Consider the following 25,856-nt stretch of genomic DNA (forward strand, 5'->3'; position numbering starts at 1 on the left):
TTGGCCACCGGATTGCCTGCGGCGGTTGTTCCTGCCGCGGCGCCTAGAGAGGTCCTGCCTTGGGCGGAACTGGGGGTACGGCCGCCGCCGCTGCTGCTGGTTTTGCTGCCTGGAAGAGCGGTGCCGGGACTCAGAGCGGCGCCCCGAGCGCGAGCGTTCACGCCTCTGGGGTGAACGGTGCCGGGACTCGGGAGACAGCGCTCGAAGCATCGGTTTACCCCTGGAGGTTACCCGTCCCGGGGGTGCCGGCTGAGGCTGTGATGGCTCCGTCATCGCTATCAGGTCCCGACCCGAGGCAAAGGTCTCCGGCGTAGACGGTACCCGGAGCTCGACCCCTGATCTTAAGGGGGAGCTAGGAGGAGCTGGACTCGACGGACCTTCCAGGCCTGGAGTCGACAGCAGTCCTGCAGGCGGTGCCGCGGCCAGGGTAGGTGCCGGGCGCTCCACTCGGGCCTGCCTGGATGGTGTTGCAGACGCCGAGGGACGAGAGTCTGCTCCCGGTGCCGGAGATGGTCGGTGCCGGGGAGTCTTGCCGGTGCCGGCGCGGTCCGGTGCCGGAGTAGAACTGGCTGACTGTGCCGCCGGTGCCGGAGACAGAGCCGCTTCCATAAGGAGAGTGTGAAGTATTTGGTCTCTCTCCTTCTTCGTGCGGGGCTTAAAGGCCTTGCAAATGCGGCACTTGTCGCTGATGTGCGATTCCCCCAGGCACTTAAGGCACGCGTCGTGGGGATCGCTCGTAGGCATCGGCTTCTTGCAAGCCGAGCACTGCTTGAAGCCCAGCGAGCCAGGCATGGGCCCGGTGCCGGGTGTCAAGGAGGGCAACGGCCCACCCGCAAGCGATGTTAGACAACTATATACAATATTTTAACTAACTACTATACGAACAGTCTATCTACTAATTAACTATGAACTATTTACAACGAAAGACTATGAACAAATACAGGAGAGCTAGGGACGTGGAGGTCAGCAAGCCGCACTCCACAGTTCCAGCAACCGACACGGCGGTAAGAAGGAACTGAGGAGCGGGTGGGCCGGCAGGGGTATATATCTGGTGCCATACTGGCGCCACTCTAGGGGGCGACCTGCCGGCCCACTGGAGGATTTTTCAGATGCTGCTAAAGACCATTCCTCCTCCACTGCCCAAGTTTTTAGAAGTTAATGTCAGATCCTAGTGAGCCTGTAAGAGTAAACTGACAGAGCAAGTGGAAGGAAAAACCCATGCCCTTTAAGAATCCAGGCTTACCAGAGAGCAGGCTTTAGGAAGTTTGACTACTTAGGGGATAGTCCAGCTGGTTTCACTCACTGAGGCCTGGTCTACACTACGCGTTTAAACCAAATTTAGCAGTGTTAACCCAATGTAACCCTGCACCCGTCCACACGAGGCCCTTTATATCGATATAAAGGGCTCTTTAAACCGGTTTCTGTACTCCTCCCCGACGAGAGGAGTAGCACTGAAATCAGTATTGCCATGTCAGATTAGGGTTAGTGTGGACGCAAATTGACGGTATTGGCCTCCGGGCGGTATCCCACAGTGCACCATTGTCTCCGCTCTGGAAAGCGATCTGAACTCGGATGCACTGGCCAGGTAGACAGGAAAAGCCCCGTGAACTTTTGAATTTCATTTCCTGTTTGCCCAGTGTGGAGCTCTGATCAGCACGGATGGCGATGCAGGCCCAAATCCAAAAAGAGCTCCAGCATGGACCATACGGGAGATACTGGATCTGATCACTGTATGGGAAGACAAATCTGTTCTATCACAGCTCCGTTACAGAAAACGAAATGACAAAGCATTTGAAAAAATCTCCAGGCTATGATAGACAGAGGCCACAGCTGGGACTCAGCACAGTGCTGCGTGACAAGCGTAACGGAAAGCCAAAGAATCAAATGGACGCTCATGGAGGGAGGGGGTACTGAGGACTCCAGCTATCTCACAGTCCCCGCAGTCTCCGAAAAGCATTTGCACTCTTGGCTGAGCTCTCAATGCCTGTAGGGTCAAACACATTGTCCGGGGTGGTTCAGGGTATATCTTGTCAATTTACCCACCCTCCCCCCTCCATGAAAGAAAAGGGTAAAAAATCGTTTCTTGACTTTTTTCAATGTCACCGTATGTCTACTGCATGCTGCTGGTAGACGCGGTGCTGCGGCACTGAACAGCAGCATCCTCTCCCTTCCCCTCCCCAGTGGCAGACGGTACAGTACAAAATGACTGATAGCCGTCCTCATCATCCTGTGAGTGCTCCTGGCTGGCCTCGGTGAGGTTGGCCGGGGCGCCTGGGTAAAAATAGGAATGACTCCTGGTCATTCCTGGCAGATGGTACAGAACGGCTGGTAACCATCTTCATCATAGCAACTGGGGGCTGAGCTCCATCAGCCTCCCCCCCCCCTTCATGTCTAAAGAAAAGATTCTGTACTGCCTGGACTATCATAGCAGCGGGAGGGATGGTAACCGTCTCTGCTACCTTGCAAAGGCAAATGAATGCTGCTGTGTAGCACTGCAGTGCCGCCTCTGTCAGCAGCATTCAGTACACATGCGGTGACAATGACAAAAGGCAAAATGGGCTCCATGGTTGCCATGCTATGGTGTCTGCCAGAGCAATCCAGAGAAAAAGGGCACGAAATGATTGTCTGCCGTTGCTTTCACGGAGGAAGGAATGAGTGACGACATTTACCCAGAATCACCCGCGACACTGTTTTTGCACCATCATGCATTGGGATTTCAACCCAGAATTCCAATGGGCAGGGGAGACTGCAGGAACTATGGGATAGCTACGGGATAGCTACCCACAGTGCAACGCTCCAGAAATCGACGCTAGCCTCGGTACATGGATGCACACTGCCAAATTATTGTGCTTTGTGTGGCCACGTGCACTCGACTTTATACAATCTGTTTTACAAAACCGGTTTATGTAAAATCGGAATAATCCTGTAGTGCAGACGTACCTTGATAGAGTCGAGTCCTAGCTATTAGTATCCTATTAGTTTTACTTACCTTGCAGGTGCTGCTTCTCCTGTTACTGAGTAGAAAGAGTTCGTATTTTATAGGGTCCCAGCCTTCTCCCACTCCTAGCATGGTTTGCAAAAGCATGCTTCCTCAGTGAGAGGAAAGGCAACATCAGAGAAAGGCATACTGTGACAGTACCAGTGTAAGAAATGTTACTTGAAAGATCCTGTGAAGATAAAACCTGTGGGGACATAGAAGTAAGGACTTAAAAAGTGAAGATGACTTTGAGGGAACTGGTACTTAGAGTGAGCAATGGATGAAAGAAACAGTACATACTACCGCAAAAGGGAACTTCCGTCTTGTTTTATAGCTCCCAGATCAAGAAGAGAAAAGGCCATGTAAATAACTACTCCATATATCTTTTTTCTTACCATACTTCTTGTGAGCAGGTCATCCTTGAACATGCGTTGAGGCAAGGCTTTCTGGTAATAGCATTGTCAAGCTTGCTAGTAGAAAAGATACCAAATTGAGTGAGCATTTTAAAGGCTTTCAGTCTGCTTGACAGAGAAGTACCTTTTGATGACAGACATAAGGTATGGACATGAGAAGAATGTTGGCAGGCTCAGAAACTCCTAAAGTTGGGAGTATCAACATCATGTGGGAGAGGCATTCCCAATGAATCTGCAGCATCACTTTTTTCTAGTTAAGTCTACTGTAAGGTGTGGTCAGTCAGTAGGGGCCTGAAGCTCATGTCACCTGAAAAAATACTGTTGGAACCTAATGAAGAGCTGGCTCAATAGCCAATGAAGCCAAGGCCATGTCTACATTAGAGTTAAGTTGACTTAAGTTATGTCGATGATCTTAAGTAGCTTTAATACCACCAATAGAGCACATCCACACTCCTTCTGTTGGCTAAGCGCATCCACAGTTGTTACTCTTGCATCGACAGAAAGAGTGTTGCATTGTGGACAGCTATCCCACTGTGCACCTCATCGCCCTCTGCCACTGGGAGCTCTGGGAAACAGATCACAGTGCACCATGCAGACGTGCTTGTCCTGTGATGCAGTTCTTTCCATCCCACCATTCTCCCCCACTCCCCCCAATGAGCTACCTACTTCATTTCAAGCTGTTTTTCAACAGCCCTTGTAAACAGTGTGCCTGCCCTCTCTGCCTGACAGCATGGACCCTGAGCTACTGACTAATCTGGTGATGGGCGTTATGAACACAGTACAGCTGGTCCTGCAGTATTTCGTGAGCTGTGAAACAAAGAGTGAATCTGTGATGCCTGTCCTGCTGTCTGCCACGGAAAGAAATTATTCAAGATTGCTGCTGGCATTCGCAGAATAGTTTGCCATAAGAGTGGCCATACTGGGTCAGACCAAAGGTGCATCCAACCCAGTATCCGATCTACCGACAGTGACCAATGCCAACATGTTTGTTGACCCCTTCAAAGACCTCTAATAGATTAGTAAGACATGATTTCCCTTTACAGAAACCATGTTGACTTTTGCCCAACTATTTAGTTCTTCTATGTGTCTGCCAATTTTATTCTTTACTATTGTTTCAACTAATTTGCCCGATACTAATGTTAGAGTTACTGGTCTGTAATTGCTGGGATCACCTCTAGAGCCCTTTTTAAATACTGGCGTTACATTAGCTATCTTCTAGTCCCTGGATACAGAAGCTGATTTAAAGGACAGGTTACAAACCATAATTAATAGTTCTGCAATTTCAGATTTGATTTTTTTTCAGAACTCTTGGGTGAATGCCATCTGGTCCCGGTGACTTGTTACTGTTAACTTTATCAATGAATTCCAAAACCTCCTCTAGAGACACTTCAGTCTGTGACAATTCCTCAGATTTGTCACCTACAAAGGACAGCTCAGGTTTGGGAATCTCCCTAACATCCTCAGCAGTGAAGACTGAATCAAAGAATTCATTTAGTTTCTCCACAATGACTTTATTGTCTTTAAGTGCTCCTTTTATATCTCAATCGTCCAGGGGCCCCACTGGTTGTTTAGCAGGCTTCCTGCTTCTGATGTACTTCTGATGTACTTCAAAAACATTTTGTTATTACCGTTTGAGTTTTTGGCTAACTGTTCTTCAAATTCCTTTTTGGTTTTATTACATTTTTACACTTAATCTGGCAGTGTTTATGCTTTCTGTTTACCTCGCTAGGATTTGACTTCAATTTTTTAAAAGATGCCTTTTTATCTCTCACTGCTTCTTTTACATGGTTGTTAAGCCACAGTGGCTCTTCTTTAGTTCTTTTACTGTGTTTTAAAATTTGGGTTATACATTTAAGTTGGGCCTCTATTATGGTGTCTTTGAAAAGTGTCCATGCAGCTTGCAGGGATTTCACTGCACCTCTCCTACCCTTCCCTATGTCATTGGTACCTACATGTACCATAACCGCCGGCTCCTCCACAGCACTACACATAAGTCTATCTAGATGCCTCAAGAGATCTGCCTGCCTGGTGCAAAGGTTGCAAGTCACCATATGGTTCTCCCGGTAATCACAAACCCAGCTATCTATGTTTCTAATGATTTACCTCCCATTACTAACACCTGCCTTTTCCTAATGACTGGAGTTTCCTTCCCCGGAGAGGTAACCTCAGTGAGAGAGGATACCCCAACATCATCTGGAAGGAGGGTCCCATCTATGGGACGGTTTCCCTCTGCTCCTGTTGGCTGATCTCCTTCCCTGAGCCTTTCATCCTCCTTAACAGCGCTGGGGTGGTACAAATCTAGTGTCCCGGAAAGCCTCATCAACATACCTGTCTGCCTCCCTTAGCTCCTCCAGTTCCACCACCCTGGCCTCCAAAGCCTGTACGCAGTCTCTGAGCGCCAGGAACTCCTTGCACCGAATGCACACATATGCCACCCGCCCACAGGGCAGGTAATCGTACATGTTACATTAAGCGCTGTAAACAGGATAGCCCTGACTTTGCTGCTGGGCTTCTGCCTGCATTCTCTCCCACAGCTACCTAGGTTAAGGATAGGTTTTTGATTATAGTGTAGTTTAAAGGTTTTAAAGAATGGCAACTGTACCTTACCCCCTTCCCAACTCCCTCTCAGCGCCCCCTGCTCGCTTGCTCACTGCTTTATAAAGCCCTGGCTTTCCTGATAGCCCCATCCCCTGACTAAGGCTCAGCCAATGAACACAGGTTTCTAGATTTCAAATCTTGTTTATGTTTTTTTTTTTAAATTAGGGTTGGAAGGGACCTCAGGAAGTCGTCTAGTCCAAGCCCCTGCTGAAAGCAGGACCAGTCCCCAGATTTTTACCCCAGTTCCCCAAATGGCCATCCTCAAGGATTGAACTCACAACCCTAGGTTTAGCAGGCCAATGCTCAAACCACTGAGCTATCCAACTGGTGGCCACAGCACAGGGTCCTCCAAACAAACACAAGCTCAGCACACAGCAAGTAACCCCCAACCACACGCTACAGACAGCCACTACCCCAAGGGTCCTGTATTTGCTCTTCCTTCACCTGGAGAACTCCCGCTCAAAACTCTGTTAGCGGCCCTTGTTCGCAAAAGCCATGGTGGACCATCGGTCCTGGGCTCAGGAAACAAGCACTGAGTGGTGGGATCACATTGTGATGCATGTATAGGATCACGAGCAGTGGCTGCAGAACTTTTGGATGTGAAAATTCACCTTCCTGGAACTGTGTGCAGGGCTCACGTCAGCACTGCATTGCAAGGACACCAGAAAAAATGGTTACTAACCTTTCTGTAACTGTTGTTCTTCGAGATATGTTGCTCATGTCCATTCCTGGGTAGGTGTATGTGCACTGTCGCCAGGTTTTTCCGTCAGTGGTATCCATTGGGTTGTCTCTGGCACCCTCTGGCGTCACACCCGCATAGCACTTTATATAGGAGCCTGCCGATTCACCACCCCCTCAGTTCCTTCTTTCCGGTAACTCCGACAGAGGGGTGAAGGCAGGTTTTGGAATGTTCTTTGAGATATGTTGCTCATGTCCAACAGTTACGGAAAGGTTACTAATAACCTTTTTTTCTTCGAGTGCTTGCTGATTTCCATTCCTGTGTAGGTGAGACTCAAGCAGATGTAGGAGGTGGGTTTGGAGTTCAATGAGAAGTGGAGTGTAGTACTGCTCTGCCAAAACCAGCATCATCTCTAGCCTGCTGTGTGATGGCGTAGTGAGGAATGAAGGTGTGGACTAAAGACCATGTTGCTGCTCTAGAGATATCCTTGACGGAAACCTCTGCCACAAATGCTGCAGAAGGCCCTCATGGAATGTGCCATCAGTGCCAGGAGCAGGGACCTTTGCCAGGTCATAGCATGTGTGAATACAAGAAGTAATCCATGAAGAAATTCTTTGGGCCAAGTTGGGAGGCCCTTTATCCTGTCTGCCACTGCTACGAAGAGCTGAGAAATCTTCCTGAACAATCTGGGTCCTATCTGTGTAGGCCAGCACCTGCCTGACATCTAATGAGCGGAGCCTCTGCTCCTGGCTATTGGCATGTAGCTTTGGGAACAAGGCGGGAAGAAAAATATCATGATTATTTGTGGAACTCTGACACCACCTTTGGGAGGAAAGCTGGATGGGGGCACAGCTTCTCCTTGTCCTTGAAGATGATGTGTATGGTGATTCTGAAGTAAGGATCCTACCCTACTCTTTTCCATTTTACCAGTTATGTGACTCTGGTGGATGGCTTTCTGCTCCTGAACAGAACCTCCTGAACCAGGCTTGAGCACACTAATTCCGAAGGGTTCAGCCATGTAGCTTCTAGGGCATCAGATGGAGGGACTCAAGGTTTGGATGAAGGAGATATGAGTGTTCCTGGGAGATCTAGTCTGGAACCAGTGGTCGGGTGATTGATTTTCCAACTGAGAGCTCCAGGAGGATGGTGGCCCAATGTTGGTACAGCCAGGCTGGTGAAATCAGGATCAGGCTCACTCCCTACCCCCCCCCTTGACCTTCAGCAGGACCTCATTTATGAGCAGAATGGGTGGGAATGCATAGACAAGATGGTTCTTCCAAGGCAGAAGGAATGCATCTGCAAGCAAGCCCAGACTGAGATTCTGAAAGGAGCAGAACTGTAGACACTTCCTGTTGTGTTTTGTTGCAAACAAGTCTATCCGGGGAGTTTCCCACCTCTGCAAAATGTCCTTCGTAACATCCAGGTAAATGGACCATTCATGTTTGGCAAAGGACCTGCTGAGATAAGGTGCTAACCTGTTCTGGGCCCCTGGAAAGTAGGAAGCCTTGAGGTGGATTGAGTAGGTTATGCAGAACTCCCACAGGCTTCCTGGCATAGGTGAAAGGAGCACGCTCCACCCTGTCTCTTGATATAGAACAGAGGTTCTCAAACTTCATTACAGCATGACCCCTCTTCTGGCAAAATTACTACATGACCCGGGGGAGGGGAGACAGGAGATACCCAGGGTGAAGGGTAAGGGGGCAGCAGGCCAAGCCCTGCCACCCCAGCTGCAGGGAGGGGGGATGGCAGCCAGAGCTCTATTGCCTCAGGTGGGGTTGGAGCTCAGGCTTCAGCTTCAGGTCTGGGTCCCAGCAAATCTAATGTTAGCCCTGGTGACCCCATTAAAATGGGCTTGTGACCCGCATTTTGAGAACCACTGGTATTGAATATCAGTCGGGTTGTCAGTCGGGAGTATGGAGATGTTTCCCTGGGGTGGACTGCTGAGACTGATCAGCTGAGTTTGAGCAGCCCGATAGAAAGGCAATTAGAGGGGCACAGTGGCAGTCCATGAGTCAGGGACGCTTTAAAGGAGCATTCTGTCAGAGTCCCAGTAATGTGTCTTTATATGATGCAGTCAGCCAAGCAATGTTTATGTGCCAGCTTGAATTACGGCTGTAGAGCTTGCTTCCTAGAGCATTAACTGTATTAAGCAAATAATCCTACCTATAGCCACTGTGTTTCAATGTTAGCACTGAGGCTGTATGTATGGATGTCACAAATAGACTTGAGTTTAATAACCAGATAAAACTCAAACTTTTGGTCAGTCTCACAGTTAGGGCTCTCACAGATGGGTATAACTCCAGCTTTCGTTGAGAAGCCAGTCCCTAGCTGTGGAGCGCATGGGGTACTGAGAGGGACCAGGAACACATGAGGAATGCAAATGGGAGCGTTTGGGAAGGGTACATACCTGAGTACTTTCAGGACTGCAGAGTTCAAACTGCTGACCACAGCGGTCATGGGCATTGTGGGACACCTCCTGGAGGCCAATTAGGGCATCTCCACTGAGGCTGAGTTGTTCTAACTACATTGCAAAAAGCTCTATGATACACATCAAGGTAGTTTTATTATGTCAGTATAGCAGGGGAGTTATATCAGCAGGAGCAGCATTTCAGTGTGTACACCTTCACTGTTCTGTTGACAAAACTGTAGCATAGACAAGTCCTAAGCCTCGATGCAGAGTTCCCTTGCTGATCAAAGTTAAGGAAATGACATATTTGGATATCATTTCTACTCAGCAGTAGATGGCCTACTGACAGCCAGTAGGGGGCCTGCACTGTGTTCCAATGTTGCTTCCCTCAGAGGTAGCAACCCTTAAGAGCTAGGGGAGTTCCAATAGTCTTGTTCGAAGAATCAAAGCAGTAGGAGTTTTCCATTGCATCCAATAATTACATATTGCTTCACTAAAAGTTAGACTTGTCTAAGTCTTCCCTTGAGGCAAATATGGAAATAAGACGCACAGTTAACCATTACATATTTGCCTGATCAAGAATGGAATTTTTTATTTAATAGTATTTAGAAATTGGAATTAACAGTAACTTGGTAGTAAAATGAAAGCATAAGTCCTTCAGCCTGAATAGAGGTAGAAATTCCAACCACTAACTTCTGCCTTGTGTATTTGATTCTACTTTTTAATAGATGAAGGTATAGTTTACAGCCTATGATTGATGCTGAAAGACAAACTGATCTTTACATTGAGGTAAAGCTTGAATGCGTATAAGTGCACTTTATAGGCAATGCAACTTGGAAAGTGAAGATTTTCAAATGGAACAGCTGAATAAACAATTTATATTTCCTCACACTATCAAAACCAAGGTACTTCAAGTGTTAAAAAGTTTCTCATATAATCTTGGCAATAACGATCACCATTTATTAGTTATTCTGGTTCAATATTAATGTACTAACTTGATATTCACCCAAACAAATACATGGTAGATGTACTGGTAAATCAGGATCAATATTTTATTACCACAGTATAACAACTTATTTTAGTTAACTGAGAAGGTGGTTCTTAGAAAAATTCAACAAATGCAGCAATTAAAAATAAATATATAGTCTATTTTTTAGTACCCAAGACCATTCCCCCACCACTGCCACATATAGTTAAAAGCTATCTGAGTCTTCTTGCGAACATACCAGTAATATGTTACCATGATTTACAGATTTCCAAATTCCATCTTTTAACAACTCATCTACCTGTATATTTCTTCCAGAACATTCTTCTGGTGGAAGAAAAGCTGCCAAACTTGAGCTGTAGAAATTCTGTACAAATCTTTACTGAAAAAAATAATAATTGACTATCAGATGAGATATGTTTATGAATTATTCTTTAGCAATCTGCAAGATCCTCTAGGGTGGTAGAAAATAGCTTCCCAAAGTCAGGTTTTGTTTCAGCTTTGAAACAGTTAAGTCTCTGCAAAGGCATTTTCAAAGTATCTACATGTATAGGAACATCTTTGAAGGTTAATTCCTAAACCAAGTTCCCTGCTCCATTAAGCAGGACTTCAGATCCTATTTTAACTACAAGCACTAGTCTAAATTTAGTTACGATAGAAGCTGAGTCACAAAACTGTCCCTTATACAGCAGAATCGTGGGAGATATTAATTGCCAACATCAAATAATGCTGCGGAAGGACTTTTTTTAAGCCTCTCGAGACACCACAAACATTAACAACAAAAATGAATGGGCAACACAAAGGCAAGAATGCTACTATTGTTAAAAAATGCTTAGTTGTAAAGTTTGCCAGTAAACTGCAAATTTAGCCAAGAAATATCAAAATGTTATATCGCAAGTTATAGGAAGAAAAGTACTTTTTAAAAAAGTGTGTGTTATTTGTAGCGTTATTTAAATGGTTTAATGCAACATTATCATGCTTGTAAACATTAAGTAAGAACAAGAACTAAAAATTTCACTTCCAGTGGAAACTAGAAAAAGCTATTATGATTCACTTCTGACTGCTGCCCTTTAGCTCGGGGGCAACAGGTCAGACAACTGCCTGAAGTTTGATTAGCTTATGACATTTTGCACCAATATTCTGCAACTAAGTTTTGCTTTGGAAAATACTTATGAACATTTAATCAGTAAAAATTTGTTAGATCATCCTTGCCCACCTTGGACACTGAAGCGTTCTGCATGACCTTACAAGCAAGGTAACGAATTAAGCATTACAAAAGAAATATCATAGATTTGTATCAGAGGGGTAGCCGTGTTAGTCTGAATCTGTAAAAGCAGCAAAGAGTCCTGTGGCACATTATAGACTAACAGACGTTTTGGAGCATGAGCTTTCGTGGGTGAATACCCACTTCATCAGATGGAAAGCTCATGCTCCAAAATGTCTGTTGGTCTATAACGTGCCACAGGACTCTTTGCTGCTATCACAAATTTAGAGTTTTGTAGAGAAAGAGCTCTCACCAAACGTTAAACAGACATGACAAACTGCAAGTAAATAATCAACATTTAGGAATAAGACCTAAAAGTTCTGTCCATATACAAATGGAACCTTTCACTTTAACCAATATAGGCACTGAATTCAAAAGAAAACACACACATTTCTATCTTACCATAGTATGCAAGGCCATATGTACAGAAACTGTAGTCTTCTATACATTCAGACTAATTTTCTCCACTGAACAGAAACAAATACAAGTTAGTACAATGAACATGCATTGCTCCAACCCCACCCATCACCATTTTCTTAGAATTTTTTGTTTTAAGAGCAACCCTGGACACTGCTGAAACACTTCTAGGTGCAGCACCAAATTAAGCCAACAAGTGCCTAGCAATTAAAATCAATGTTGTGGTTCTATAATTATATTTGGACATGAAGGAATCTCCCCTGAAGTTATTAATAAGTAGCAATTAAACTAAATTTTACCAAAATATATCAAATCTCTTGGACCTTGCCAGAATTTAATTCGATGTCTATTATAAAGGTCAAGAAAAACCAATGCTGAAGGCAAGATATAGTGGGGGTGGGTGAGGTTGTGTGGCCTACAATGTGCAGGTCATACTACCAAACCATCATAACCGTCTCTTCTGACCTTAAAGACTACACATGCCTACCACCCAATCATCAACTTTTCTACAGAGATTCTGTCCTTGCAGAATCGTGGAGGGAAAAAGTACATAACTATCTCCCAAAACTTTTTCAGCAAGAGTTTTTGTATGCCTTTTTTGACACCACGTTCACTGTGGGAGATAGTGAATGGGTAACACAAAGGCAAATATTTAAATCTCTAAGTGATCATTTCTCAGTGCAAAACCTAACCTAACAGCATATAAACAAATGGTCACCTCCAAAAGAGACCTATAAGTAAATTTTTGAATTATACACAAATATCAGGCATTCCATTAAAAATAATCATACCATTCAAGAACTGTCATACTTCTTGTAACGTGGTATTTGTCAACTAGGCAAAGCTCATCAATGGGCATTGTCTGCCTACATCTGAAAAACAGGAGGAAAATAGATAAAATATAATAAAATGTCTAAACAGATCGATTTAAAGTCAAACTAATCTTGTATACAAGTAAATTTTGTTCTCAATGCCACTAGCCTCATAGGGCTTTTCTGGCAGCCCGTTATCACGTAGAAGACCCAGCCACATTTCATGCTAGTCTTATGGAGGAGACTGCTCTACAAAATGGAAGGATTTTTCCCTCCTTCAAATTGTGTGATCTGCCCATGGTAGGCCATGCTGATTTTAAGGGTGCATTGTGCAGTAAAAAAAACCAGTCTAAAACCTAAGCATATTAGGGAATGTGAGTTATGCATGTATAAAACAGAAAGCAGAAAACCCAATCTTCCAACAGGTGAAGACTTCACCTCTACAAAATTTGACAGATCTCCCAGGACACCAAGGAATAGATGATGAGCAGCAATATCACTGTTCCCTCACTCAAAAAACCATGCCCCATAGCTTTCAGGACTTTCACAGAAGTGGGGTGTGTGAGAAATATTCCCCCAAGGATCACCATGCTATGGCCAGTCAGTCCCATTTTTAAGAAGTACCCAAACCCTGGGTCTAATACGTGTGATTCATGAGTCTACTGGGCGCTGTTCCCCATGCAGCACGAGCACGCACAGCTAAAGCGGCGAGGAAGGGTTTGGGGCTTTCTTAGCATCGCCCGCGTTAGTTACAAACATGCACGTGCACTACTCTGAAGCCAGGGAAGGCACGCGGAGCTGAGCAGCCATTGGGTCCACAGCACGTACCAAAATCCTCACTCGCTCGAGCCAACTCCAGGCGGACCCGCGCCCGAGTCACAGGAACGGCAGCGGCTGCCCCCGCCCGCCAGTCACGCCGCTGCGACGCAACAGGGCTCCCCCAGGAGCCAACCGGGGGGTTCGGCCCCGACACGCGAGGGCCTGCGGGGGAGGGGGCGGCCGCCTGACAGAGGCGCGAGCCCGCCAGGGTCGGCCCATGAGCAGAGGGAGCCGCACTGGGGCTCGCGCCAGGCCAGCCACTGCCACGGGACGCGGGGTCTCGGCTGGAGGGCGCGTGCTGGACGCAGCGCGCGGAGGCTCGTGCACGGAGCTACGCGCCGCTAGGCCCAGCCGTCCCCCAACGCGCAGCACATGGCACGGGAGAAACCACCACCCCCTCGCCCCCCCCCACTACGGAGCCGGCTACCCCACCCGTCCTCTAGAACCCCGCGGCCCTGGCCGGGCCGGCTCACCACGGGGCCGCTGCTACTCCCAAACCAACCGGCGCAGGGGCCGAGCAGCAACCACCCAGCATAACCGAGCCCATCCCGCCTGAGAAAGAGAGAGAGACTCTACCCCCGCTCCCAGCATGCCCCGAGCCGAACAAACCACTCTGCAGGGAGGAGCGGCGTGTACCAACGCCGGGGAGGGGGCCCTCAGGCAGACAGGGAAGGAGGGGGAGGAGAGTGTACCAACTCCACCGGGAAGGGTGGGGGATGTAAATCCATTTCTCCACCCCCTGGAGAGGCCGGGCAGGAGCGAGGTCGAATGAAGCATTTTTCTTTGGGTATGTCTACATCTAAAATTTTGCAGCGCTGGTTGTTACAGCTGTATTAGTACAGCTGTATAGGGCCAGCGCTGCAGAGTGGCCACACTTACAGCAACCAGCGCTGCAAGTGGTGTTAGATGTGGCCACACTGCAGCGCTGTTGGGCGGCTTCAAGGGGGGTTCGGGGAACGCGAGAGCAAACCGCAGGGAAGGAGACCTGCTTGCACGGGGGTTCAGGGAACGCGAGAGCAAACCGGGGAAGGAGACCTCCTTGCACGGGGGTTTGGGGAACGTGAGAGCAAACCGCAGGGAAGGAGACCTGCTTGCTTGGGGGTTCGGGGAACGCGAGAGCAAACCGGGGAAGGAGGCCTGCTTGATTACCAGAGAGGCTTCCTCAGGTATGCTGCGATACCTACTTATTCCACGGAGGTCAAGAAAAGCGCTGGTAAGTGTCTACACTTGATTACCAGCGCTAGATCACCAGCGCTGGATCCTCTACACCCGAGACAAAACGGGAGTACGGCCAGCGCTGCAAACAGGGAGTTGCAGCGCTGGTGATGCCCTGCAGATGTGTACACCTCCTAAGTTGCAGCGCTGTAACCCCCTCACCAGCGCTGCAACTTTGTGATGTAGACAAGCCCTCAGATCTCGCTGCTGGGTCTGCAGTGGGTATTAGGGCAACCAAACTATGGCCTTGGCTACACTGGCGCTTTACAGCGCTGCAACTTTCTCGCTCAGGGGTGTGAAAAAAACACCCCCCTGAGCGCAGCAAGTTACAGCTCTGGAAAGCGCCAGTGTAAACAGTGCCCCAGCACTGCGCTCCCAGCACTATAAGCTAATCCCCACCGGGAGGTGGAGTACCTGCGGCGCTGGCGCTGCAACCACACTCCCATTTCAAAGCACTGCTGCGGGAGCGCTCCCATAGCAGCTCTGTACGGCTGCAAGTGTAGCCATACCCGATGTCTTACAGGCAGGACATTTTTCACAGCCTGAGCAATGTAGCTCGGGGGACCTAAGTTTTAGGTATAGACCAATGTGGTGCTAATACAAACGCTCAATCAGTGCTATTAAACCAATCACACTGTGAAACTCAGGTGTTGTTTTGCAGCATGAGGGCTCCCACTCAAGCTAGACTAACTTGAGAGGAGTTAATCTTAGGCCTTGTCTACACTGCCATTTTACAGCACTGCAACTTTCTCCCTCAGGTGTAAAAAAACACCCCCCGGAGCGCTACAAGTTTCAGCGCTGTAAAGTGGCAGTGCACGCCCAGCACTGGGAGTTACCTACACCCTTGTGGCGGTGGGTTTTTTACAGCGCTGGGAGAGCTCTCTTCCAGTGTTGGTGCCACAATTACGCAGCCACAGTAAAATGCTGCCTCAGGGCATGTCTACACTGGAAGAGTTACAGCGCCAGGAGTTACAGCACCGCTCAGAGAGCGCTGAAAGGAAACTGCCGTTGTGTTCACACTGTCAGCTGCCTGCACAATATAGCATGTTCACCCTTGCAACAGTATTTGGAGCCGTGCATTCTGGGCAGCTAGCCCACAGAGCACTGCTTTCTCTTCTGCCACTAACACTTGTGGGAAGGCAAGTGTGTCGCAGGGCATCCTGGGTCCTCTCCTAATGCCCTCTGATGCATTGCTTCACATCCCAGCAATCCCTGTGCTTCCAGCCGCATTTGGCACCATCTTTCAACAGTTTGTGTACTGCTCACCCTGCCTTTTGGGCTGCAGGAATGGATCCCAAACTGTTGACCAGTATGCTGCTTGCTCTGATCAACATGTCACAAGTGGCAGTGAAGTTATTCCTTAAACTACAAAGGCAAGAGGAGTGCAACATTGATCTCATCATGCGTAGGAGCTATGACATGAGATTGCTTGTGGCATTCACGGAGGTGCTGACCACAGTGGAACGCTGCTTTTGGGCTCGGGAAACAAGAACTCAGTGGTGGGATCACATCGTGATGCACGTCTGGGCTGATGAGCAGTGGCTGCAGAACTTCCAGATGAGGAAAGCCACATTCATGGGACTGTGTGATGAGCTCAGTCCAGCACTGTGGCGCAAGGACACAAGAATGAGAGCTGCCCTGTTGCTGGAGAAGTGCATGGCGATTGCACTGTGGAAGCTGGCTACTCCACACTGCTACCGATCGGTTGCTAACCAGTTCGGAGTGGGAAAGTCAACCACTGGACTCATGTTGATGGAAGTCTGCAGGGCATTAATCGAATCCTGCTCTGAAAGACCACGACTCTGGGAACATGCGTGACATTGTGGATGGCTTTGCACAAATGGGCTTGTAGAGAGAGAGTAATATGAATAGTAACTGAAATGTTTGTAACTTGCTTTGAAAATGAAAATGAGTCATTGGTGCAGTATTGCTGTTAGCTTTGCTGTCTTGAGTGGTTTGGAACTCTTTCAAGGTGAAGATTTCTTGTAGTAACTTCTCTGAAAAGAGATCAGGCATCAAATGAAAGGGTTATTGCTGCTAGTCCACTATGTTTCAAAGTTTGTTTCAATTTTTGTTAAAAACCCACCAGATGTCAGTATAAGGCCACCAATTCCAAGGACTAGGGAAAGGTCCACACTGCAAATTATTATTGGTTCTTAGGAACATAGGAACAGGGTGACTTGATAGCAAGTGTGAAAAATCGGGACAAGGAGTGGGTGGTAATAGAAGCCCTTATTAAAAAAAGCCCAAAATATCGGGACTGTCCCTATAAAATTGGGACATCTAGTCGCCATACATAGGAATCACCATCCAGTACTAGATCAGACCCACATCCATCTAGTCCAGAATCCTGTTTCTAACAGTAGACAACACCAGGTGCTTCAGAGGGAGATGTACAAACCCAACAGCAGGCAAAAGTGGTATAATCTCCCCCCCCACACACACACCCATTAGCTTTCATCCTGGTCTCTAATAGATAGAGGTTGACTTGAACCCTGAAGTATGAGGTTTAATATCCCTGTCAAAATTTATTAGCATCAGCTATCATAAATCTGAATAGTGTTGCTATCCTTATAAATGTTAACCACTTTTTTTGAATATTGATAAGTTCTTGGCCTCAACAACTTCCTGTGTTACTGTGTTCCACAGCTTAATCACATGTTGTATGAATAAGTATTGTCTTTTATGGGTTTTGAATTTCCCAATTTTTAATTTAAGTGGAGGTCCCTTGTTCTTGTGTTATGAGACATGGAGAACAAACGATCCTGATCTAGTTTCTAGTCTAGACCATTCATCATTGTATACACTTTTACTATGTCCCCTCTCCTTTCTAAGGTGAACTATCCCAATCTTTTCACTCTTTCTCTTACATGTGAATCCATGTCCTAGATCATTCTCATTGTCCTTGTCTGAACCCCTTTTACTTCTGAAATATCCTTTTTAAGAAAGGGGTCCCCAGTACTGCACACAATATTCCAGAAGTGGCTGCCCCATTGATTCTTATAAAGACATTACAACATTCTCTGTATTATTCATCATCCCATTCATTATGCATCTTAACACATATTTGCTTTTTTGAGCACAACTGTACATTGGGAAGAGCTCTTCATTGCGCTGTCTAGGTGATGCCTAGGTCCCTTTTCAGAAGTGATACAGTTAATTCAGAACCCTGTAAGGTATATGAATAATTTAAATGTTTCCCTCTAATGTGTATTACTTTGCATTGATTGATATTGAATTTCATTGCACGTTCACCTACCTTGTTTAGGTTTCTTTGAGTTTCTCACAGTCCTCTCTGTTCCTGAATAACCTAAATAACTTTGTGTTATAAGAGCAAATTAGCCGTGGAATTGTACATGGAGAAATACTGTTAAATGTGTCAGTGTTTGATGTCAAGAGCTTACATGTTGTCGGTGCACTATGATTCTCCTTTCAGATTTTTCCTCAGCTACTTCATAGTTCAAGCCTGCAACTGGTGGACTGTATTTTCAGCCTGTTGACTCAGTTTTAAGATTTTTTTCCCCGTTTTATCACTCTTCCACCTTTTCTCTCAATGCAGACAACGCAGTGGACTTGTGCACTGGTTGCAATGACTAGGTCACTAGATGAGCTTGCAAAGAAAAGAATTGTGAACAGCAGTCTTTTTCTCCTGCAGATTTGGAACCACTTATTTGCTCTTTCATTTGTAATATCTTTGGGGCAGGGACTTTGTTGTCTTGTCAATAAAGCATGCTGGCCAGAATAAGTGCATGAAGTTTGGCAACTAAATCTATTGTTAGTAATGCTAATAAATGTGGCCAGATTTTGAGAGCGTATGAGCAACACTCAGATCACATTTATTCTGATGTAGGACAGTGGTTTTCAGTGCCAAACTTCAGGAACCCACGTTTGAATACTTTGGACCTGACAGACTTATATTTATTAATATAAATAACAACATACTGAGTAACACTGTATAGCATATTGAAAAGAATTACAGTAGAAAATCAATGTGGGAATTACTCAGTGCACAAATCTCCCCATTAACATATATCTCCTGTTGCTCTCAAGTAACTAGAAAATTGAAGTTGGTGCATATGAACATCATGTTAGTCACTGGCTTGGAATGTCTGCAATTCTGCTTAAGATCGAATTCCTGATGTTCAGCTGCACTGTGGGGGAACCAGCTGAAGTTGCTCCAGCTTTTGTTAACTAGAATGTGGCTAATTTTAAGTTGAGAGAGAGAGAGTGAGAGAGAGAGAGAGACTTTTAAGTTGAGAGAGAGAGAGTGAGTGTATATATATATATAGGAGTGCTGGTTTATGCAAGAGCAATACTTTTATCCATGGTATGGCTCTTTATTACATATATTTAATTTCTGTCTGGAAAATGTTGCTCTAGCTCCCATCTACATTAACATAAGTACAGCAGAAGTGCCATTTTTCATAACACCAGTTTACACACACACAATATGCATTGTTTTTTGTTGTTACACACAAACTCAGAAAAAGGCTGGCATGGATGAAACAATACTTTTTTGTATCTTGAAATGATTTGAGATACTGAGTTTTAATGTTCATGAAAATGAGACTTATTTCTGACTGGTCTAGCCCGGTCATAGGTCAGTTTATTCTGGCTAGCTTGTAGGCCAGGGGTCAGCAACCTTTGGCACGTGGCCCATCAGTGTAATCCACTGGCGGGCCATAAGACATTTTGTTTACATTGACCATCTACACGCACGGCCCCCTGCAGCTCCCAGTGACCATGGCCTGCTGTTCCCAGACAAAGGGAGCTGCAGCGGGCCGCAGGGCTGTGCTGGCCGCTGCTTCCCGCAGCTCTCATTGGCCAGAAACGGTGAACCGCGGCCACTGGGAGCTGCAGGGGGCCATGCCTATGGACGGTCAATGTAAACAAAATGTCTTGCGGCCTGCCAGTGGATTACCCCGGTGGGCCACGTACCGAAGGTTGCTGACCCCTGTTGCAGGCCCAGCTATGTCTTGCTCTGCTACTGGTTAGCTTTCGCAGTCTTGATCTGCTCAACTGATGGTACAGTATCTGATGAACATTACTAGTTGATTTTTAGCAAATCTTATAAGTAGTGTCTGACTAGAGACCCCTATGACTAAAATAATCTTTTTGCCTGTAGAGTGGGTAATGCAGAGAGGGAGAAAGAATACAGGTTTCCCAACTCCATTCTGTCAGTGTGCCTTGCCCTGTTATAGAGACTTCTTCTAGAGATGACAATATTTCACATCTCCTGCTTATTCAGTTGCTTGAACTCTCTGCTACAATTTCCAGTTAAGGATGCCAATTGTTGTAATGGCTTTTCAAAATGGATACTGGTCCACTAAAAACTGATTAATCAAAGTTGAAACTCATTTTACACACCAAGAGATGGCAACTACTTTCTATCCCTACCAGTTACGAATGGTATTTATTATGTATTTGGTCCATCATAGGGTTACCGTATTTCAGGTTCCCAGAAAGAGGACACTGCCAGAGGGGACAGGGAACCTGGGGAGAGATGGAGAGGGGGGTACAGTTGGGGTGTAGGAGGGGGTACCTGCAGTGGGGGTACTTACTGAGGTGAAGGGCAGTGTCGCACCCTGTCACAGTAGCAGGATAGCTGGCACAAGCCCAGGACATGGCTACAGACATCAGTCAGCACCTCCCTGCGGGACTCTGACCCCAGGGCTGAGAACCCAGGGCCTGGGTGGGTGGGGTCTAGCATCTCTGGCTTGCAGGGGAATGGACCAATCAACTGCAGATGCAGGGGAGGGACCAATCAGGAAGTGGACCAATCAGCGGAGGGCTCTTTCTGAGCTTCAGGTTGTCTGTGCTGCAAAAACGTAGGACATTTCCTGTTATTTTTAAAATCACTCCCAGACGGACCCTCAAAAAAGAGGCTTTCTCTGGTAAAACCTGGACGTGTGATGACTCCAGTCTGGCACCTGTGCACATTTGGAGTTTGGCTATCAGTCCTAACTTGATTCCTGCTGAGTTTTTTTTTTCTTCACTTGGACTAGGAATTTCTCTCCCTCCTCCCTTGTGGTGGTTGGCAGGATTAAAGGGAGGCAGTCAACAGTTCTTCACTTTTCTTCAGGGAGAGGTTCTGTTCTATTAGTCCCCTGGAAAGGCTGGAAGCTAACACTAATGTTCTTCCCCTTTTAAATGAAAGCCAGAAGAGGGGGGAACACAGCCCGGGGGTTCTTCCCACTGGCCCACAGAGGGAAGGGGTTTAGCAGTTTTCTTCTTGCCTATGTAATCAGGAAAGGGCATCTGGATGCTCAGATAACGCTGGATCTTGGAAACAACTGACATGTTCAGATGAGGCCTCATCTGGAGTACTGTGTGGCCTCATCTGGAGTACTGTGTCCAGTTTTGGACCCCGCACTACAAGAAGTTTGTGGAAAGAGTCCAGTTGAGGGCAACAAAAATTATGAGGAGGCTGGAGTGCATGACTTATGGGGAGATGCTGAGGGAACTGGGATTGTTTAGTCTGCAGAAGAGGAGAAAGCAGCTATCAAATCCCTCCTCATTCAACTACCTGAAAGGGGGTTCTAAAAAGGATGGATCTAGACTGTTTTCAGTGGTAGCAGATGACAGAACAAGGAGTAATGGTCTCAAGTTGCAGTGGGGGAGGTTTAGGTTGGATATTAAGAAACTTTTTCACTAGTAGGGTGGTGAAGCACTGGAATGGATTACCTAGGGAGGTGGTGGAATCTCCTTCCTTAGAGGTTTTTAAGGTCAGGCTTGACAAAGCCCTGCCTAGGATGATTTAGTTGGGAATTGTCCTGCTTTTAGCAGGGGGTTGGACTAAATGACCTCCTGAGGTCCCTTTCAACCCTGATTTCTATGATTTCTATGATTCTAATTATTGCTCTTTTAGCTTTCTTTGGACAAAAAGTAGACCCTACTCAACTTGAAGAGCAATTTATGCACTCATCAGCATTCCATCTGTTGCTTTAGTACAGCTTTGAAAGGTTGTCCTATTTTCCTGTGTATTCACTGTACTATCAGAATTTTACAACTTCTTGTAAAGTGTGTTTGGGCTATTGTAAGTATGTAAGCAGAGGCTGGATGAGCTCTCCCCTGACATCTAGTGGTGAGCTGTGGAAAAAGACTTCAGAAGCTGATCTCGTTTGCATGGATACACCCACCCTGCCTAGGTGCTCAGCATGATGGGACTGCTTGCCCAAATGATCACTTGTGGCTGGTGTTGGATCCCCAGTCTCCTTGTTACTAGAGCAAAGTAATAAAGGGTTGCTATCCTTGTTGTGTGAACTGAGGGCAGCAGAACTGTGCCTAGCATACCCCAATGGAGGGACTCACCCTCAACTGAACAGCACTCACTAGGCAGGGGAGATGGGTTGCAAAGTCCAAGGAGTTGAGAGAGAGAGAGAGAGAGAGAGAGAGAGGGAGAGGGAGAGGGAGAGGGAGAGGGAGAGGGAGAGGGGATAGGTATTTGGGCCATGTTTAAGGGTCCTAGACACCCTTTGACTCTTCCTTTCTCCATGGTATAATAAAAGCTAATTTAAACTCAACTGAGAGTCTTGTTACAAGCTGCAGATTTGAAATCACTGATACCTAGGTCAAAGTATTAGATCTACTTTAGGATGGTGTCTCTATTGCAAGAGACTGCCCAGTGTGCACCAGCTGTGAGGCTCCCCCACTAACACCTGAAATCACTGAGAGCTGTGTTAAGTGTGTGTGTGGGGGGGGCTGAAGACATTTTAGTGAGTGGGCAGCTGGAGAAGAGGTGTGGCAAGCGGTTAGCAGGGCAGCTGGAAGAGAGGACCACAGCAGAGCCCCTCAGAGGTGTGGCAATTGGTTGTTGGGGTGATGAGCGAGTGCCAGAGCAGTGCCAGAGCAGTGCCGCATGTAAGGTGCCTCCTTACCCCTCCCCAGGTGGCAGGTGAACTTTGCAGATGAATTTCTGAACTCTGAGGCTGCACTGGCCAAGGGCAGCAACTGTGAGTGGGGAAAAGAAAAGTGACGGTATGTTAAAGGGACTTTTGGGTTGCTGGGCTTAAGACCATGAGGGGAAAAGGACACTGCCCATCTTGTGGGGTGGGTCTTTTGCTATGGTTTGTGTTTATGAGCTCTAGCTGCAGTGTTTTCCCAAATTAATGCTGAGTTAATTCTCTCCTTTTGTTAAAAGTTTTTTGCTACACTCAGACTCTGCTTGTGAGAGGGGAAATATTGCATCTTAGAGGCACCCAGGAGGTGATGTGTAATTGTCCGAGGTCACTGGGTGGGGGCTCGAGCCGGCTTTGTGTTGTATTGTTGAGAAGGAACCCCTAGATACTGAACCCGGCCCTTGTTGCTGCTGGCTCCACCTGGCAGAAAGGTTACAATTATGAAAGCTACTGCATTATATCTAAATAATATTATATTGTAATTTGATTTATCTGTGGGTGGTGAGGGCAAGGGAGGGGGAATATGGCATTAGTTAACTGTTTAAAAAATAACTAGTGATGGGCAGACATTTAAAGCTTGTATTTGGAAAGGAGCTCAATAATGTCTGTCTCCTAAATTGGCAAAATTGGGCTGGAAGTGTAGCAGCTTTCCTTTTCCGTGGTGTTTTTGCATTTCCAATTCAAGTCCCAGTAGGGGGGGACCAGGTATTGTTAAGGCAGGTGAAGCTGGACAAATAAGGAAAAAGTTACCCTTATTTGAAGTTCAGTAAAGTTTGACTTGTGTCAGTTTTTGTCTTATTGCAACTGTTTTTCCTCATCCACCTCCCCTCCATGATCTTTTTTGATCATTGATCTTTTGAGTGTTTAGATGCCACAGATCATTGTACAAATACTGCTCTAAAGCAGGGTGTACTGTACCATATGTAAGACCCCCCTCAAGGTTTTTGAAACAATAAAGGTGAATAATTCTGATAAATAAATATCCATCATGGGATCTTGCAAGAGCCAAATTCATGATATGAAGCTGTGGTAAAATGCAATATTGAATTATTTTATAGTAAGTTTGCTCATTAAGCACCACCATTATATTGCCACTGGAAAATGTCTTGGCCTGTCTTAGTCTAAGAGATAATCAGAGTTTCTCTTTCACTCTATGATTGCACATCCAGCTTAATTAAGAAATTATAGATGAGAAGTTCCTTCCAGCCTGCAATAAGAAAAATGTCTGTATTAATCTACGTTTGTCCCATTCACAGAGCAGTTATGAATTATGAATGATAATTATACACTACTGAATTCATCTTTGTATTCCAGTATAAATATGCACACTATTCTTGATCCACATACATGCAAACTACAAATCTTCCCCCAAGAAAAGGGGATGGGGAGGAGGGAAGTTCACATGTACTGGAAAAATTACTGGATTCTGTTGATACCAATATAGCAGGTAACTATGAAACAGTGAGTGTTTCAATTAATCCTAATCATCCAGGGTATCAAATCCATGGCAGATCACTAGGAACATGCATACTAGGATCCTGATTCTTCACTGGGACCCACTATCACAGATCCTTGCACAATCCCACTGACTCCCACAGGACTCTAAGTTGACACAAAAGTCTGCACTAGCAGGACCAGAGCCTCCTTACATGAATTTTCAAAACAGTTTCCAAACACAGACATCACTATTTTACTATGCCTGTAAGGCATTCACAATCAGGGTCTGCCACTTCACTAATACTTCCCAGCAAAGGGTCAAGTCTGTGATATGTTAAGATTCAAATTCATCATTTGAATGTATGAGGCAGACAGAGACTTTCAAACTTGTGCTAATTTAGTAATAGGTAGACAGTCTAACAATGTTTAAAACAATTATAAACTAGACTATATCTTGCAATAACTTTGAAAGTCTGTGCCTTTGGACAGTCACCAGACATAACTGGCATGTCAAGATGCCATTTTCCCCTTACTTAAATTTAAATCAAACTTTAAAATGTGGTTCTACTCTGCGATGGGGTGTACAAACCCCACACAGGGCAAGAGCGGATTAACGAGACCCAGTGGGCTCGATCAGCCCTGCCCCACTACACCTGCAATAGAGGGAGGCACTAAAAGGGCTGAATCAAACTCAGTTGGGGAGTGATGGGGAAGGAGAATAGATCTCTTGCTCTCAGTCAGGGAGAGAAGGCTCCAGGGAGCTGAGTGGGATGGCTGGTACACAGCTCCTTGCTTCCTGACGGAAGGAAGCTAGGCCAGGCCTTCAGCAGGGAGGAGCACAATGAGGTTGTGATAGAAAGCTGGGGAAGGGAGATGGTCCAGGGTTCTCCAGCTGCATGGCAGACAGTGCTAAGAAGCTCTGCAGTGAACCCATGGAAGAGGCCTAGTAAGAGATGCTGATACACTGTGACCCTTGGAAGAAGCTGTGGGAAAGTTCCCAGAGAGGGGAGGTCCCCAGGAAATGGTTCAGGGAACCAGCAAGAAGTCTGCATAGGCAAGCCATGGCTACTTACTGAAGGGCCCTTGGACTGACATCCAGAGGGAAGGAAGGGGCTGGGTTCCCTTACTGGCCCACTGAGGAAGATGGTGCAGAAAGGGGTAGGGACTGGTGAGGCGCAGTCAGGCTGAAGCCCCAGCGTGAGTTTGGTGGATTACTGTTTGTTGGCTGTCTGGTTTACTCTGGAAGACGTGGGACTATACGTGATCCAGCCAGAGGACCGAGTCACAAGAAAGGGTGATTCACCAGCAGGCCTAGGGACTGTTTGGTGGAGGTGACTGAGGGGAAAGCCCTGCAACACCCACCAAGACACCAGTGGCTCTTTGGAGTTACTATGTAATAATGATACTTCTACTCAACAGATCTGCTCCACGTGTGTATTTATAATCCTAACTGCTTACTTGGGGGTGAAAAATCAGTTTTTTACTACTTTTTCCTCCAGTTAGCTCTAGAGCCAACTTATCTTAAAGGAGTAATTCGAACTCTCTTTTCTTGTATGTCAGCCAAATTGGTCACTAATTTTCAATCATTTACACCTCTGCAAGTCCACTGGCAACAGTGGGTTGCACATATGTCATTAAAGCAGAATTTGACTTGCAGAATCTTTATTCCTCATGATCATGTTCAAGCAGGAAAGAACTCAGCTTGACTTTCAAATCCCAATTTGAGGTTTTGGGGCTGCCATTTAGAAAAAGAAAATATATACAGTATTGTAATCTGAATTTATTTACATGAAAATACTGTGACAGGAAAACAGAGAACCACACAACACTTTGAAGTACTTTTGGTGATTTTTTTTGGTGGTTGTGACTAGAAGATCCTACTTTACATTGCAACTTTCCCTTAATGGATTGCACTGAGGCAGGGCCTGAGATCAA

General features: G+C 46.2%; 1 long non-coding RNA gene and 2 other non-coding genes across 3 annotated transcripts; all 3 read right to left on the bottom strand.

Annotated features, from left to right (window-relative positions):
• Positions 1–10,102: 10,102 nt before the first annotated feature.
• Positions 10,103–13,948, bottom strand: LOC115653782. The gene is made up of 4 exons (XR_004001005.1): positions 13,845–13,948; positions 12,532–12,612; positions 11,726–11,790; positions 10,103–10,441 (listed from the first exon to the last, which is right to left on the bottom strand). It is a non-coding gene; the product is annotated as an uncharacterized LOC115653782 (long non-coding RNA).
• Positions 10,732–10,865, bottom strand: LOC115654134. The gene has a single exon (XR_004001117.1). It is a non-coding gene; the product is annotated as a small nucleolar RNA SNORA13 (small nucleolar RNA).
• LOC115654133 lies at positions 12,256–12,387 on the bottom strand. Its single transcript, XR_004001116.1, has one exon. It is a non-coding gene; the product is annotated as a small nucleolar RNA SNORA13 (small nucleolar RNA).
• Positions 13,949–25,856: the final 11,908 nt, after the last annotated feature.

This window comes from Gopherus evgoodei, chromosome 6, assembly GCF_007399415.2.
Source record: "Gopherus evgoodei ecotype Sinaloan lineage chromosome 6, rGopEvg1_v1.p, whole genome shotgun sequence".
Classification (NCBI taxonomy): domain Eukaryota; kingdom Metazoa; phylum Chordata; order Testudines; family Testudinidae; genus Gopherus; species Gopherus evgoodei.